Here is an 18828-nt window from a genome sequence, read left to right on the forward strand (position 1 = left end):
GGATATATAGCAGTAATGGATCCGCCTTTACCTGGAGTTGGTAGGATGGAAAATGGTAAGTGATAAAACAACTGTTTTGGCAGAGTATCACCCGAAGGGAGACAAGCTGGTAACTTAGCTCCTCCTTCATGCCCTTGAATGACTGAAATGTGTTCCTTGGAGAACTGTGGCATGCTTCCTTTAGACCACAATGAAGCTCTAAGAGCCTTTGATCATGATCCCATTGAGATAACTGTTTGCATAGTATATTCAAAGATATCAACACTCTAAAATTTTGCATGAGTTTAGATAAGGGTTTTTAGAGCCATAAGGTATGGGTGTGAGTGTAAATTATTGTTCTGACTAAATGATTATCGCAAAGGGCTATACACATTGCATAGGACTCGATCTTACAAACTTATTCATGTGGTTGAGTGACTTGAGGACAAGATCCCTTAGTTCTTCAAAGTATATACATTATTTGTAAGGAATGACTCTGTAAATGTAATGTTCTCTTGGCAACAAGAAGTTTTAAATTGGCTACCGTTGTAGATTTCAAAACGTTTATGGGCTTTGATAACAGATGTTAGCATAATGTATGTAATATGAAATATTCATGATCTTTAAGCCTGTAGAATGTGTTACTTTTTCATGATGTCTGTAAAGTGTACAACAATGTTAAGGCATGAGAGAGGTCTGGTCTGTTAGCCAAATGTTTTGGAAACCTTCACATTCATCTTAGCTCTTTGGGCAGCTTTTCTACAACAGCTACCTCTCTGAAACTTGTCCTAACCTCATATACTGTATACAGCTAGTTAAGGTAAAATGTCACTATAATTCTTGGTTAGTAGCCCTCTTCTCAGAGGGTTGCATTTCTAGTTTGCATCCATCTTAAAAATAACTTCCACCCTCCCAAAACATAACCTAGAAAAGCTTTTATACTGCTATTTTGCTAAGAGCTGGTAACCATTCTGGTAACTGCAGAGAATGAAATCTGAGAGAGACCAATCGGTAATTCCCCTGCAGAGCTTTCCCACTGAACTGAAGGCCTTAGAGCCTACACCTTATTTTCCATTTTAAAACTGTTTTCTGGTACCCCTTAACATTCTGTATTAAAAGCTGGAATAAATGCTCACATATTGTAGGATAAGCCTGTGATACGTGCTCTAGACCAACAGGAATTAGCAGTGAGAGTCACCCACTTTAAGATTCTATGGGAACTAGGTGCTGAGGTGAATTTCGCACTTAGTTCAAGATTTTGTCAATAGGTTTAAAATAATTTTAAAAACTGCCGCGGGGGGGGGGAGTTAGTCTAGAATAGCAGCTTCTCCACATGCTGGGACAAATGCTGCTGTCAGAGCTATGCATGCAGACAAGACTTTCCAAAGTGGGCATCTAAAGTCAGGCTTCTAAATCTATTTTCATTAAATACATATGATTAAGAGGCCTGATTTTTTTTTTTAAAATGGGTACAAGCACCTGCCATTTTGACTGAAGTCAATGGGAGCTAATGCTTAGCACCACTAAAATTCAGGTGCCTAACTTTGGTGTCAAGAGCCTAATTTTAGGCACCTATGTGTGACTGTTACTAATTTCACTGGGATGAGTGCACTCTTCTCTGCAGGCAGAATTTGTCTCAGTGACTTGCTTGTTCTGAAGAAGCTCATGATACCATCTACATGTTTTGTTAGCCTTTAAGGTACTACTAGACTATTTGTTGATTTTTTTAAGTTTTTCCTGTCACAGACTAACTTGGCTATCCCTCTGAAGTTCTCTTATTACTGTCAGTGAATGAGAGATGTTCCATGTCTTGGTGAAATCCTAATAAGTCTGTTGACATCTCATCCTCATGCTGAATTTTGCTTTTCAGGACAGTATTCTGCATACACGTGGGCATTGTCCTGAAGAAGCCATGACAATAGAGCTTGTGTGCTGTTCTTAGAACAGATTCTCCCCTCCGGTAGCTAAGTGCCATAGTCCTTGTCCTGTTCCTGCTGAAGCAATGGGAAGAATTGGGCTTAGCAGGGATTTCTGATTTAACAGTTAAATGAGCGCTTAAGGGCTCCACTTTGATTCCTGACCCCACTGATTTAGATGGAAGCAGGATTGGTCTCTTAGCTATCGTTCTCTTCACTTGTGGGAAGCTATCTTTGGGGGAGCTTAGTTCATCAAGCTTGCCTTTTTTTCCTTCTTGTATGATCAGAGAGTAAATCCAGGGGCCAAACTCCAACTGTGTGTATCAGCACAGCTTTCTGGGGTGTTTCACTTGCTTTCACTTTAGCACCTGGATTGCATTTCATTTGAGTGCTTATTCTGCTCTTATGTATAATAACATAAACAAAGCCGGACTAGAAACATTTACAAACTGATCCACCGGCTGTTGGAATGTGACAAGGGTCAATTGACATGATTAGCTTTTGCTGGGTAAAACCCTCAGTCTGTGCAGATTGTATCCCTTCATCAAAACTGACACGCCACTGTGTTTTGAAAACAACATTTGAAGCCCTTGCGTTTAAAGTGCCTTTGTCACGCAGAAGGACAGACTAGATGATCATAATGGTTTCTCTTCCTAACTTTAAAAATATATAAATCTACCTCACTGGGCAATCCTTGAAATCGCTCCTCTAATCTCTTAAACTAGGCTTTGGCAGTTTCAATGGCTGATTGTTCTTTTTGGTGGTAGTATATTGCTAGTCTTAATGGATGCTGGATATACCCTTGTCACTGAATCCCCGCTGACGTGCTCTTTGAGAGCAGCCATTGTACGCTGTATGAGCCACTCTGTTTTGTTAGCCCAGATCAGTATGTGAGAATGTAGCTGAGGGCTCAGTTTCCAGATACATGCTTCTGCCAAACAAGGTTGGTGTTAAGCCCATGTCAATGCCCCGTCTATGTATCATTAATACAGAGCTGTCAACTCACCTGCCTTTGGAGGCTGACAGCCACACCATGCATTCCCTCTGCCACCCAACCCTCTTTGAAATACTCCCATCAGCTGTGCTAGGAGGGTCAACAGGACCAGTATTCTGGTTCCTATTCTGAGAGGAGCAAGAGAAGAGGTGCGGGTAGAGGGGGGGACAGAAATGAGGGGAGAGGAGACCCAAGGGAAGTTAGAAATGCAGCAGAGGAGGATAATGGTGGGGAGAGATGGAAGCAAGAAGAAGAAAGTGAATGCTGAGCAGTGTTCCCTCTAAGCTATGTGCTTGGGCAGCCACCCAGGAGAGATTCAAATGCCACCCAACTGATCAGCAGAGCGCCAGCAGCCTGTGTTTCTGTTGGTGGAGCACAACTGCACATGTCTCGGTGCACATAACAAAATTTATTCCACACATAGATGGAAAAAATTAGAGGGAACATTGATGTTGAGGACCAGATTCGATCTTGTGATCTTCCTCTTTTGTGCCAGTCTGGCAGCTCAATTGGCCCCTTTCATCACCAGAGTACATCAGATGGGGATTGTGTGTGTGTGTGTGTGTGTGTGTGTGTGTGTGTGTGTGTGTGGTGTGCGGGTGAGGGGTCACCAGCTGAGGAAGGATCTGGCTACACCAACTTCTACATCACTTATCCCTGCAGCCCCTGGTATAGGAAGCAGGGTGGGAGTAAAGCCAGGGCACCACTGAACAGCAGCTGTCCTTTGCTGGAGTTTTGTCCCTTTGGAGACATAGCTTGAGAGAGTTTTGACAGAGTTCCCAGGCATCTCTACCATATGCTGGGCTAGGTCATATGTGGCAGCATTCCTCCTCAAGTGAGCCCAGTCATCAGTTCAGGTAGCTGAGAGTCTACTTTGGAAAGTAAAAATAGATCGGAAAGAGAGGTCAAACCAGGAAAAAAGTTTTGAAGAAAGAGGATTTTAGAGAAGATACATAGATGCATTTAAACTAGACATGGGCTTGGGATGCACATTTTGAGTGGTTGTAGATGTGAGTGTCCCCAAACCTGGTAGTGTAGATGGAGCCTACCATGACCAAAAGGTTATTTCCATTGCTGAAGGTGCACCCCCTTCCTGCATAACAGAAGCTAGATCAGTGCAAACATACTTTTTTCTGTTGACCTAGCAGCATCGATGCCAAGAGTGAGGTCAGCTTAGCTACCCAGTTCAGGAGTTTAAAAAAAAAAAAAAAAAAAAAAAATCTAAACACCCTGGCTGTCTAGACTGGCATGATTTTCCGGAAATGCTTTTAACGGAAAAGTTTTCTGTTAAAAGCATTTTTGGAACAGAGCGTCTAGATTGGCATGGAGTGTGCGTTATAATGATGTGCTTTTGCGGAAAAGCGTCCGTACCAATCTAGACGCGCTTTTGCGCAAAAAAGCCCCGATCGCCATTTTCACGATCGGGGCTTTTTTTGCGGAAAACAAATCTCAGCTGTCTACACTGGCCCTTTTGCACAAAAGTTTTGCGCAAAAGGGACTTTTGCCTAAATGGGAGCAGCATAGTATTTCCACAAAAAGCACTGATTTCTTACAGTAGGAAGTCAGTGCTTTTGTGGAAATTCAAGCAGCCAGTGTAGACAGCTGGCAAGTATTTCCGGAAAAGCGGCTGATTTTCCGGAAAAACTGGCCAGTCTAGACACAGCCCCTTAGTACTGTAGCTATATTGACCTACATTTTAAGTAATAAACCAGACTCTCCTCTCAGTGATGCAGTAACTCCAGGGTGACTCTGCTGAAGTAAAAATTGGCATTGCACTGACAGCAGAATCTGGTCCAACATGCCTTTCCCTGTCCTGAGAGATGGACCACATACCAGAAAGCCACACTCCTTTTCACATTCTGAATTGGGAATTTGCATCCTATTTTTTTTTCTCTCTCCCAATGTGCTCTGAAAATGTTAGTGTGAAAAGCAGTTTAACCCATGCTAGGTGTTAGTATTGACCTGTGCTCTAAGGACAGGAAAAAATAAACATGCCAAACTTTTGGTTTTTGAAAACTGGAAAATGTTGGTTTTTACTTTACTAGAAAAAGTGATTTTCAGTTTATTTGTTTTTTTCCATTGGAAAGGCAAACAAACAAACAAAATTCACCTCAAATGAACATTTTCTTCAAAAATTGTTCTGTTCCAAAAGCCATTTTTGTTCAAAGTTTTGATTATAATAATTCAGCCAGCTCTGCAAAGATAGCTTCCAGAAAGTGCATATTCCAAATGGGAAAACAGCACAGCTGGGTCAGTCTCTAAGGTGCCACAGGACTGCTTGTTGTTTTAAAAAAAAGAAAAGGAAAGAATGGTCCTGTAGCACCTTAGGGTACAGCTAGACAGCACTGTAACTCAAAATAAGATACGCAGTTTGAACTACGCAAATTGAAATAGCTTATTTTGTCATTTGGTGTTGTCTACACAGCGCCACATTTCAAAATAAAGTGCTATTCTGAAACATCCCTTACTCCTCTTGGAATGAGGTTTACAGGGACATCAGAATAGTGAGCCCAAAATAACAGGCTTGCTGTGAAGACACGGGATAGCTATTTTGGGATACTCCAGTATTCCAAAATAGTGTTGCAGTGCGGATGTACCCTTAGAGACTAACAAAAAAAATATGGATAGTATCATATTTTTTTGTTAGTCTGTAACTAAAAAACAATGAATGGTCCTCCTGCACCTTAGAGACAAACATGACTACCCCTGTGAGACTGTTACTTGTTTTTAAAGTTACAGACTAACATGGCTATCCCTCAGACTGTTGATTGGCTTATGGGTTCTTATAGGGTGTTGCAAATCCACATGATGCTCTTAACAGATACTTGCTATTACAAGGACGAGGGAAGAATAGCTTTGAATAGGAGCCCTGCCAGCGAGGACTGGAGAGCAGATGGTTTACTTCAGACTGTCTCCTAGCCATACTGTACTGCAGAACAGCACCGCATGCTTCTGGGGATGTCCTGACTAGATTTGGTTCCCTTTAGAAGTTGGAGGTTGATGCAATGCTTCTCCGAGTGGATGCTGCACTATGTCCTGGATGAGGAGTGAAAAATTTGGTGTGCCCAACTTCTTAAACTCTAGAGTTTGCATTTGGACAGGGGTTCACTCAAAAATGTAAACTCCCCTGTAGCCAAACAGCTCCTTATTGCTATCCAGCTGGGAAGGATGTGTCCATTGTTTGGCACAGACAAGCAAACACTTGTGACATCTCTGCATGAAAAAGTGACCAGATAGCAAGTGTGAAAAATCAGGATGGAGCAGGGGGCAATGGACGCCTATATAAGACCAAGCCCTGAACACTGGGATTGTCCCTAAAAAATCAGGACAGCTGGTTGCCCTAGAAGTGTGAAGCTCTTTATTTTGCAAGGGAAAAAAAGTGTTCAGTTAACGGTAACAATGCACAATAAATGCCACTTGGCTAGGCTTTGGAGCAGACAGTGGAACAGCTGTTAGTGCAGACAGCTGAGCGCCACTCTCCCTGTCAGGATCCCAGCCAGACATAGGAAGCGCACACCCAGTTCCACATAACTTTGCCCCAAAAAGCATGAGGCCAGATTCTGTTCTAAGCTACACCAGTGTCAATCCAGAGTAACCCCATTGAAGTTACTTGGGATTCCACACACTGTAACTGGGATCAGAATCCAACGCTGAGCATCGAGGAAGCGTCCTAGGCAGCCATGGAATGAGACAGCCCTTTAACCACACCTCACCAAGCTCCTTAGAGCTAGACAGTGGAAAGCAGCTTCACTCCCACCACCAGGCCCAGCCCCAGCCCCTGTCTGCTCCCTAAGCGCTGCTCTCTGAGCTATGGAGAGTTTGCAAAATCCCCTTCAGCTCCAGCAGTTTATTTATTTGCTTCAAAGCAAATGAGTCTTTGAAACAGAGAAACCCCTCCGATGAGGGGGAAAAAAAGAGGGGTGGACTGTTGCACAATAGAGAAAGACGAACAGATCCCTCCCCATAGAAATGTGTTTATTTTGTGTCTAATGAGCTGTTCCTGGCTCTAGGGGGCATCTGTAGGAGTTTTGTCATTAAGTGCAATGGGACATAGATAAGACTCTTTGATAGAAGGCATATACATTTACACTGCAGTAAAACACTCACAGCTGGCTGGTGTCAGCTAGCATGACCAAATAGCTGTGTGAAACATCTGGACAGGGGCTGGGAGCAGATATAAAGCAGGGTTCTAGTAATAGGTGCCTATATTAGACAAAGCCTCAAATATTGGGACTGTTCCTATAAAGTTGGGCGAACTGGTCCCTATGTCGTCGGACTGAGGCTTGTAGCATCAACATTCAGGCTCTGGCTGGAGACCGCGTCCCAGTGTCTACATTACAATTTCATAGCTCTACAGCTTGTGCCCCACAAGCCTGAGTCAGTTGACATGGGCCAGCCAGGGAGTTTGATTGCGGTATAGCTGTACCCAGTTGGAATTTTCAAAGTTACTTGGGGCCTGGTCTCCACACAGGTTTTGAACCAATTTAACTGTGTCAGTTGGGTGCGTGGTGTTTGGGGATCTTCTTAAAAAAACAACCACCCTCAGACCAAACCAAACACAGTGATACCAACACAACCCCTAGTATGGCCACTCATACCAATATAAAAGTGCCTCACACTGGTATAGTTTATTTCCTTCACCTTGCAGAAATACCTGTACCTGTGTAAAGCACTTTACATTGGTATAATTGCATGTGTACCCCCCAGTCTTCTACTTAGGGGAGCCCTTGCTGGGCCTCTGGGCAAGAGCAGTGACTCTGTGCTCTTGGAAGAGGTGGGGCCTCAGGCAGATGGAGTGGGGCTGGGGACAGTCAGCCCTTAGTGACACCCAGAACATGCCACATGGCGCTCTAGCGGCAATTTAAAGGGCCTCAGGCTCTATTCAATGCTGCTCTTGTGGCAGTGGCACCTGAAGGTTCTGGGTCCTTTTGAATTGCTGGGCCATGGGGCAAGTGCTCCTTTTGCTCTCCCCCACCTCATCAGTGGGCCCGCATAAAACCCAAGAGGAATTTTGCAGTTGAGCTACTGCATTTTTTGAGTGCAGGATTGGGCTCCTTTGTGAGAAGAGGTGGTTTTATGGTAAAGGCATATAAGAGAGAATCCTGAGGACTGTTTTTAATCCCAATTTTACCACAGACTTCTTTTGAGAGCATGGGGTGGGGGAAGGTACCCTTCTGTGCCTCAGTGTTCCCATATGTAAAATGGGGCTAATATCAACCACACAACAAGAGTTGTGAGGCTTAATTAACATATGTGAAAAGTTTTGAGATCTTGGCAAGGATGTAGTTATAGTAATGCAAAGTATTAAAATATGTCCGGAATACTAGCATAGCTATGCTGGCATCCAGGGGCAGGGATGGTTGGGGTGTTAGCTAATGTTGTTTGGACACAGGGTATTCTCATGCCAATAGATATATAGATGGAAGCACTCTTCCATTGACATAGCTGCATCCATACTGTAGTTTTGTCAGCATAGCTATGGATGTGGAATTTTTTTTTTAAACCGGTAGTTATGCCCATATCCCGTTCAAGTGTAGACCAAGCCCTAATCATTCTAAATTGAACTCCACAAATCACAAGTTAGTGCCCATTTTTACAATACAAATACCCCCAAAAGTTCTAAAATTCACAACTGAAAACCGGGCACTGCTTTGGTTATGAGGTATTGCAGTATTGATCTTTTTATGGGATCCCAGGCTGGAGGCCTCTCCTTTTGGGGCACATGCACTCCTTTTCTGAGTATCCCAGCAGCCCTTTTCACAGATTTGTTCATGCCACGACCATGAACAACTGGAGCAGGTGCTGTTTTACAACATACAAGGATAATGGGCCAAATCCAAAAGGCTGTGGTTGGAGCCAGTGAGGGTCTAAGGAGCCGGGTACTGGTTTACAAAAAACCCCTCAAAATGTAGCAATTTTTCAATAAAATATGGAACAATTTTTTTCACTGTGGCATTTTTTGTTTGTGTACAAGTCACTATTTCACTTCCAGAACCTGTCTGAGCTAAACATTTTTTTTTAAAGAGAGCATTAGGAACTGTTACATTTAGCAGAGTTAGTCAATCTACTCACACCCAAAATGTCATTGGGGATACACCTTTGAGGACATGTACAGTATTCTGTTTTAGACCTAATGCTCTGACCCTTACTCCTGCGAGGGTCTTTACTCCTGTGAGTAGGCCCAGTGATGTCCAAGTGACTATCTGTACAACTAGGCCCAGCTTGGAGAGCATGGCTTGAAAGGCTGGCTCTTTGTTTTGACTTAGGGGGACAAATTGTCAGACATGTGAAGAAGAAGTTCTTCATTGAAAAAGAGCTGGCTGCTGGGTTCACAGTCAGGTTGTCCAATATATTTAGAAAAGTTCTAGAAGAGATGTACAACTGCAAAATTACTGGTTAGTAAATAGTACCGGTGGATTATGAATTACTCCAAACATCGCTGGAGTGACCTGAGTGATTAGACAACATGAAACCAGATGAAATGTTAGCAGGGACAAGTGAAAGATAATAACTTATAGCTTCTAATGTGTATCCTACTTGTAAACAATGTTGATTTCTGAATGATCTGTCCTGGGAAGTTGCAGAGATTTAACGATCTTCATGGAGAGGTCAGTGAAAACATCTACTCAACAAGGAGCATTGCTTGAAAAGCAAGGGGAATAGGTTGCTGTGAGGAGAGAAGAAAGAATCATAAGGAAAATATTGTAGTCCCAGCATTTGTGCTGATGGAACACCCTCCCTGTGGACACTGGCCCAAATTTTGATACCAACAGCTCAATAAAGACAGAAAAACTCCAGAGGGATGGAGTGAAAGTGACTGGAGCTATGAGGAAGATGTCAGGTAGAAGGAGAGATGAAAAATCTTGGTCACTTGGAGCCACTCACTTTACTTACATGACAGAATTATCTGGGAATAAAGTGCTCTGAATCCAGCTCTTTGTCTGGAGAAGCAAAGAGACAGGAGGTATGAATGAGCTCTATAAAATGATGGCGAATGCCAACTGAGTGCTCCTATTAAGTCTGTTCTCATAACTGTACAGTCAAAGCCAAATTCTCAGGTGGTGTAAGTTGATAGAGTTGGATTTGGCCTTTAGGGCCTGAAAGGAACTTGGAACTTTGCAACACTCAGCCCAAATTCTTTATTTAACATTCACACTTAGAAATGTGAGTAGCTTGACTCAGGTATGGTCCCATGTGAAGCAAATAGGGAAAAATTCATGTGGCTATAATTACTCCCATGCAGAAGTATGGGCAGGATCTGGCTGTAGATGCAATAAGTGAGAGCTGCTGGGGGTAAGATCAGGGAAACTGAGTCAGCAGTCCACTCAATGTAGGCTTAATACATTTTAATCTTTATTTAGCACACTTTCAGACAGAATTCTTGTCACTTAAGGTGCCTGGGCATACATTTGTGCAGGGCAGATAATGGCAGACAAGACTGAACTGGACTGGGGTATTGGGAGTCCGTCCACCATCCATGTTGGTTGTCGTCATCTCTGCTCCCCTCATGTGGCCTTCAGTTACATTCTTCAGTGTCTGGGCCAGTGTTTCTCCAGTTTGGGCCCAACTTAACTGAGGTCTTTTATACATTTCTACATTACAGACTAATTCATGTTTATCAAATTGGTTTTTAGCACATCAGCCCTTTGGGTTTTAAGTAATCTGTACATTATGAACGTGCCAGATTCAGTGATCCAACTTGTGAATTTTGGGGGGCTGATTTTACAGTTTGATTCACATTGTGTGCCACCCTCTCTTTGCCAGAAGAAGCAGAGTTTATTTCTCATTCCCTGTTTGTGTATCTTTTACTTACACCTTCTAACACAATGCTTTACTTGAGGTCTGTCAGCAATGACATTTTAAACATATTAGCAATTCTATATAAGATTTGGCAAAACCACATTTATGCCAGAAAGGACTTGTTCTGAGAGTTCTCATCTGTACTTGTTCGCTATTTGTAACTACAAATCTTTTTTAAAATAGAGCAAGAAAACTTTTAATTTGATCATTAACAATTCATTATAAGTCAGTCATTCTATGCAACCCTCAATCTGTTAGCAAGATGCTGAGGTTGGCTTTTGTGGCGGGGGGGGGGGGTTACATCATGGTTTATATCTCAACAGCAGGATGGTAAATGGCTTCAGACTAGTTTTGGCAAAATCACCCTATATCAAATGGATTTAACATGTTCGTGGTGCTTATATGACAAATGTAATGACAAGCTATAAGCCATTGCATGGACTTGCTAGCTGAATGTTTAAAATGAACATCTGATAAGTTGTCCCCTGTCAGTTTGATTTATGAGTCACATTGCTCAGTCCCCAAACCATGGCCCTCTCTATTTATAAAGTCGTGCCTTGCTATATCTGACTTGTTAAATAAGCATTCCAAATTGTGGCTGGATTTGGGTGATATATTATAGGAGCTAGGGAATAATTTAGAAGTGTAAGGGTAATTACCAAAGGCACAGCAAATCTGTGCGAAGATTCCTTCTTCCTAGCTGCGTGTTGTCATGGGTCATAGCACGAATTGCTGCTCTTTTAGGAGAGGGAGGGTGAAAGTGAGGCTAACCCAGGAAAGCATCCCTATAAGTCAATGGGATGTGAAGCAAAGTTATGGCTGCACTATGCCCCTAAGGACTATATGCAGAGTGCTTCAGTTTCCCCTGTGTCTTCTCTGGTGTGTTTCCATTGTTGGCATGTCCTGGCCTTCAGCCAAGTCAGGTCACAAAATCTAACCCTTTGCCAGGCCTCAAAGCCCTTTGCTTAGAACTCTGATAGGAAACAGCAAAACAACTAAACATTCAGCCCAGCAGGTTTCCCTCTTGCTGGCAGACTAGCCCCAGCTTCAAGCCATCCCAGTTCCTGGGTTTCTCTCCTAGTACCAGGGGCTTCCATGTTCTCTCTCCCCCAGGTCCCGATCAGCCCGTGTGCAGTCAGGGTTCAGCTCTGGGCTCAATCTTCCAGCCCAGCCTGCTGTTGTGATTCCAGAGGGTGCGGCAAGCGAGTTGGGGACTGTGACCCCATCCTGCTCTGGGGCTGGTCACTCAGCTGCGGGGAGGGCCTTGCTGGTCAGGAGTGCAGGCAGCATGGCCCCAGCCCTACGTTAAGCCTGTGGCCAGCTCTCCAGCCTATCAGAAGTGGGGTGGACAGCAGCTGTGCCACCCGCCAGCCCTGCGGGGTTCTGGGGCTGGGACAGGCTTCAGCTGCGCCGGGACTCTGGGGCAGGAGAGGCTGGGAATGCTACTGTGGGGCAGGGAGGGGGCAAGGACCAAAAGCCACATGCGGGGGGGAGGGGTGGATAGGATGCAGACTGAGCAGAGGTCAGCAGTGGCCATGAGGTGGGGAAGCCTGGGCTCTGGTGGGTGGGATTGGGGGACTTGCCTCCCCAAGCTATGGGGTCGCCCATGGGGAGGGGTGAGGACAGGGATAGGCTGCTACCTCCTCTAGAAGCCCTTTGCCCTTCTTTCCCTGGCTGGGTTTGATCACCAGTTATGCCTAAGACCCCTCCAGGTGCAGCCTGGTTGGTCAGTTGGCTTCTCAGGCCACTTAACCCCTTTTGTGTGGAGGGTGACGCAGCCCATGCTGGAAGTTCAGGCTCGGAAGCTCTGTCTGATGCAGAGGAGCACTGTCTCTGTGGGAGCTCTCTAGCCTCGCCTGCAAAAGAGAACTGTCCAAAACCATTCTCTCCTTTGCTGCCACCTGTGGAGCTGATCTCAATGTCAGCTGGAGTGTTGGTTTGAGATTGCAATGAAAAGTCCCAGCACCATGCCCACCCACTACAACTAGAGAGGTTGAACTATCCACTTCCACCTCAATTTCCCCTTCACCTCTAGGGGTACGTCTGCCATTTGGCAGAGACTCTTCTCCCCATAGTCAAAGTACCAAAAGTCAAGCTAAGGTACTCTGGGATGCAGAGAGACTCTCTTCCTTGGAATCTCCTCCCCTCCCCCGGACACATGGGCCCCCATCCTTGGCTACTTCAGGAACTGCCCACACACTTTCAGTGCCCAGGCTATATAATTTATTTCAGTCCTCTCTAGCTACGCCTATACAGAGCCACACAACTGTCTTAATTCCTGTGATCTGCAGCCTGCTTTGGGATGCAAAGAGGCTCTCTTCCTTCAACTATCCACCCTTCCCCTCCATTCCAGACCAGTCCTCCACCTGCGCTTCCTTCTCAGGGCTAGTTAATTTAACTCACCCAGCTTCCTTGTCTTAGGCTTTGTCTGCACATAAGGTGTAAAGAACTGTTGCTGCTGTGCTTTTAAAGGGAAAGTGTGTCCATGGCAGGAGCGCTGGGAGAGAGCTCTCTGAGTGCATTAGGTAAACCACCTCTATGAGGTGAGTAGCTAACACTGGCGCGTTAGTGTTGCAACTTGCTGCGTGTGCGTGTGCGTTTTCACACCCTTGAACCAGAAAGTTACAGCACTATAAATACCAGCGTTGACTTAACCTCAGTAGCTAATTACTCCCATTTCCTCAATCCGCCATCGCTTGGGAAATTAATTGAGACTACAGCAACCAGTGTGCCAACCCAGCCACTAGACCTCAACAGCTTGTCACACCTTTACACCCTCTCCCTCCCTTTATCTTTCTGTAAGCTAATGCTGCCCCCTTAATGAAACCTCACCCAATAAATCACGGTGCTGCTATACGCTATTTTCAACCTTTTATGCTGCTCCCTAAGTTCTGTCCCCTTCCCCTGCCCTGTGTCTGTCTTCTGTATTTAGACCCATGGTGTCCAGCACACAGCCAGACTTAACTGGCCAAATAGCCACATTTGGCTAAATTCGCTATCACAGTAGCCACTATGGTAGCTACTGCTTCAGAACTGGCTGGACACCACAGATTTAGACAGTAAGCTCCTTGGGGCAAGGGCCATCTGTGATTCTGGGTTTGTACAATGCATAGCATAACGTTCCCCCACCTTTGACTGCTCCATAGTGAGTCACTTTGTTGTCCTCTGCTTCCAAAGTGAGGGAGTCTTATCTGCAGGGCTCGCCAAGCGGCGGTGAGCTCTGCTTGCCAGCTGCGCGGTTCGGCACGCTGTGCATGCGCAGACCGTGCTGCGCGGCTGTGACGGCTTGTAATCTACTCGCCATGGGCGAGTAGATTACACTAATTGTTGAGCCCTGCTTATCTGTACTGGCTGGGTAGTTAAATCCCTAAAACGGGCAGACTGTCAGCCAATCACTCAGGGTACATCTACACTGCATGCTTATGTCAAAATAGTTATTCTGGAATAGCTTATTTTGAAATAGCACGTCTACACTGCAGGGAAGCCTCAAAAGTAGTCTGAGGCAGGCTTCCCTACTGTAGACGTGCTATCTTGATTTACAGCCCCAGGAGGTACTGGGGAGGAATAACTTAGAACGGCCCTGGTGAGGGGCTATTTTGAAATAGCAGAAGTGGAGCATCTGCATACACCTTATTTAGAAATAGATATTTAGGAATAGGTATTAGTCCTCATAGAATGAGGTTTACAGATTTCGAAATAAGCCGTCCGTTATTTCAAAATAATGGAATGGCTATGTAGACGCTTGTATCTTGAAATAACGGTGCAATGTAGACGCACCCTGTCATACTCTTCTAGCCTGTACCAGCCCTGCTGACTAGCAATAGACTCACCTCAGCCCCAAGTCCCTTCAAAAGGGTCCCCTTGTGGTACCTAGCCCCTTCCTACTGGCTACCCCCAGAAATCCCAAATCCTCTGTTTCCAAAAGAACCATCTACCCCAATTTAACCTTAGGCCACCCACCTGAGTTCAGGTACAGTAGAACAAAAGGAAATGTATTTAAGACAAGGACAAGAATCCAATAGAAGCAGGAATGTGTGTGGGAAACGCATGGTTACATACAAACCAAACTATGGAACAGGGAGTGGGGAACACTTATTAATCACTGTTTCCTATCTAATGGAGAAGGTTTTCTACACAGGCTCACTTTGTTGCAGTATTTGCTAGCAGCCACATCCCTATCTGTCATGAAGCACCCTTCCACAGTGAACTGATGGAGTGTCTTTCTTCTGCCTGTGATATGCTGACTTACTCCTTTGTCCCATGGTTATTCCCTTTGGGTATGTCTACACTAGCTCATTAATTCGAGCTAGGTAGGCAAATGAGGCAACCGGAGTTGCAAATGAAGCCTAGGATTTAAATATCCTGGGCTTTATTTGCATGTTCCCATCCGGTCGCCATTTTTAAACTTCACTAGCCCGAACTCACTGCTGCGAGGCTACACGCGGCAGTGAAACATTAGTTCGAATTAATGTTTCACTGCTGCAGGTAGCCGCGCGGCAGTGAGTTCGGGCTAGTGAAATTTCAAAGTGCCAGCTGGACGGGAATATGCAAATAAAGCCCGGGATATTTAAATCCCAGGCTTCATTTGCAACTCCGGTCACCTCATTTGCCTATCTAGCTCGAATTAACGAGCTAGTGTAGCCATACCCTTTGACAGGGTTATTCCCTTGCTGTCATATTGTTCCTTTTCACCCCTAAGTAGTTTTGTTGTTTGTAGGTTATTTGATGATTTTCCATTGACTTTTGTGAGTTGTCACAACAGTGAGCCACTCCCTCCTACTTGAATGGACCTTTACAAAGACAGATGATTCCCTAGGGGCTCACTTTTAGGTATAGTTTTCCTTATGACTTGTACATGCCTCTCACACTGATTATGAGCACTGATAAGTTACAAGCTTTCAGTAGAGTCCTCACATGCTACCTCTCATGGATAAATACCATGCAGTGAGTTTTTCAGGTCTGATACAGTTGTTCCCTGATCTTCACCGGCAACTCTGCCAGATTCCAGATGGCACCAATGGTTGTGTTACATCTAGGTACTACCATAATAAGCATCAACTATATTCTGGATAGGTGCTGTTTTAGCTTCTGTATAAGTAGAACTGGTTGAAAATGCCATTTTTACAAGAAATTATAATGTATTGTAAATATATATAACATTCTCAAATATTAAAAAACAAACTCCAGTCATCTGAAGAAGTGGGCTGTGCCCACAAAAGCTCATGATACCATCTTCATGTTTTGTTAGTCTATAAAGTGCTACCAAACCATTTGTTGTTTTTTAAGTTTATCCTGTACAGACTAACTCAGCTACTCCCTGAAGCTTTCATTCCCAAATATGTCCTGCAATTTTTTTTTTTTTTTTGGTGTGGGGGAAGGACATTTTCATGAAATATCCCAAACCCCACTCCAAGATGTTTTCAGTCCTCCTTTCTAATTCCCTGCCTGTCCTGTGTCCATGGGGGGGGGGGGGGGGGGGGGGGGCGGGGGAGGGGGGGAGAGAGAATGAGAAATGAGTGGAGGATGAAAATAAGAAATTTTTTAGATTTTGAAAAAAGTTGGTGGTTGAGGGGAAGATTTTTTTAATATTTTAAAAACTAGAGGGAATTTGTATTTAGAATAAAAGGGCATTTTCTGTTTAAAATATTTGGACATTTTGATCCTCTCTATTAATCTGACTATGCAACTAGTAAGTATTGTACTGGTATCCTTCCACAGGAAAACTGTTTCAAACTTCACGTCATTTGATGCGATCTGGCTCAGTCCAGAGGCAAAAAATATCCCTCTTGAGAGTTCTTTTATCTGAGCTAGGAATAATAGCTCTCCTTGGCAAGAATAGTTTTCAGTGCCTAGGGAGAGGGATAAACTAGCTATCTGTGACATTTATAAAGCACCCATCATTATAGTATCTGCACCAGAGGCAGGGAAAGTCTCCCTCCCCCCACCAACTGGAATGCTGTATTTAATTACTACAGTAAAATGTTCCATGCATTTTACCAGTCATTCTACGTGTGAGCTTTCTTGGAGATTTGAAACAGGAGATTGTCTCCTTAGGACTAAAGAATACGAGCTAAAGCGGTTGCTTTATTTAAAAGCCATGCTTTATCTTTCTTGCATTCACATTAGACTTAGTAAATAAGCTGCCCCAGAATCTTATGAAAGGAAGGAGGGATAAAAGACATGGAATGAAAATCACAGGCAGGCTGTGTAGTGACATTGTAATGAGCGCAATAGGAACAATTCTTGACCTGTCTTACACTGGCTGCTCTCCAGACTGAAAAGGCCAAGAGAAGGACAGTGACATTCAATAACTTTGTAAAAACAAGGTTGAACATTAGCCCTCTTTTCTCAGCTGTGGCCTTTTAGCTTTTTCTGGGCTTTAGAGGCAACTGGAGCCAAAATGTTGGCAGAGCCTTATGGGACGGAACTCTAGGTCAGTTCTTGGTGTCACCAAATCCATTAGCATTAGAGTGGGGGGGAAAAAATTGGAGACTAAAAGGTTCCTTTTTCGGGACTCTAATCAGATCCTCCAGGCTGTTAAATTCCATTTCTCTCTCACTCACACGCTGTTCCAGTCTCTCTGATCAACAAATCCAGCCCCTCATGTCTCCTTTGTACTGCTGGCCTGTCTGTTTATAGCCTCTGGGAATCTTGAAGCAGGCAGGTATGATGTCCATGTGCCATTATTAGCCATGGAGCCTTGTGTTTGGAGCTGAAATTGCCCATTGTTTACTACATTTAATTAAAGCCCCTTCACTTTGCTTTTATCTCTTGGCCATATCAGACTCCGGTGGAATGTCAATGGAGTTTCACCCAGGATTCACCTGGTCCACTCTCACTCTCTACTGGAAAACCGTGTCTTGTTTTTCAGTAAGTTCTCTTCATTATCTCTCGCCATGGTTCTTCCTTGGTATTCTAAGTAGATAACACTACCAGAGAGACCTAGTCTAGTGAGGGGTGTGCTGTGGTGGCTTCTGGGATTGGAAAGGGCAACAGGATCTTGCAGGCTGGATCCTGCAAGATTTCCAGCTCACTGAACTTCTGGCGTAGGCTGAAGGTCTTGTAGAATGTGGCCTGGGATTTGAAGCTGTAAGACCTAAAAGGCTTTAGCATGAGATTTGAATCCATGATAAGGACTGTGTGTTCCAATCCAGCAGTGTCTGCAGCATCCTCCCTCCTCTGCCTGTCTGGATGGGGCCACAGCAGGGCAGCGTCTCTGGGCTCCACGATCGCAGGTGAGCCAGCTGCTGTGCAGATTAGTGGGACCACATTTGGATGTTTACCTCAGAGCCGTTCTCTTATCTGGTGTCCCATGCTGTCATGATCATGAGGGTTAGCCAGCCACCTGGGAACTAAGGGGTTAACTATACCTAACTCAGGTAGAGTTGGCCAATAGGAATGTAGGTAGGAATTTCAAACTGGGACAAAGGAATTTTTGGGTTTCCCTCCTTTTGTCCTGAGTAGAGTTCTCTTCAGCTATTGAAGGGGACAGGATGTCTCCCTCTAAGAAAATACTCTTCACGGTCTGTAAGTAGGATAAAGTTTAGATAAATCTGTTAGGTTTTATTGTTTTATGGTTTGGGAACCGGGATCTGATGTCTGTGCATTTCAAAATGGGTTTTGCTCTCCTTGGTAACTAAGTCCTGGCCCATGGTAAATTTCTCCTCCGTGAGTATATTATTTTGTTACTTTTTCATCCAGTCATTGTGCTTGCAAGAGGAATATTGTGGTGATAATAAAAGTTCTTTCTCTTTCCTTTTATCAAGCTGGTATTGGTTAATGGTTGTGTCCTGGTTTGTACTTTAGAGGTGAAATTTCCCAAGTGATCTTTCCCCTGATTTTTGTATCAATACTTGGGTGGTGGCAGAGGAGATTTCATTCCCAAAATCTAGGTTAAGATTTTGGGGGGAAGTTTTATACCAAAGCCTGGTAGATAAGGTTTTGGGGTACTTTTGCTGGCCTCACTTCTGCATTTATCATGCCAGAGTGGGGAAGGAGCCATGACACATGCAGAGCAGCTAGGGGCAGCCTCCCTTCCCATGGGCCCTGTGGGGCTCAGAGCAGTGGGGGTTAGGAGTTCCTAGGGAGGACAGGACTGAGTCCCATTGCCCAGGCACAGCCTTGGTGAAGAATCCTGGC

Source organism: Pelodiscus sinensis, chromosome 3 (genome assembly GCF_052426305.1).
Source record: "Pelodiscus sinensis isolate ZL-2025 chromosome 3, ASM5242630v1, whole genome shotgun sequence".
In the NCBI taxonomy this organism is placed as follows: Eukaryota; Metazoa; Chordata; order Testudines; family Trionychidae; genus Pelodiscus; species Pelodiscus sinensis.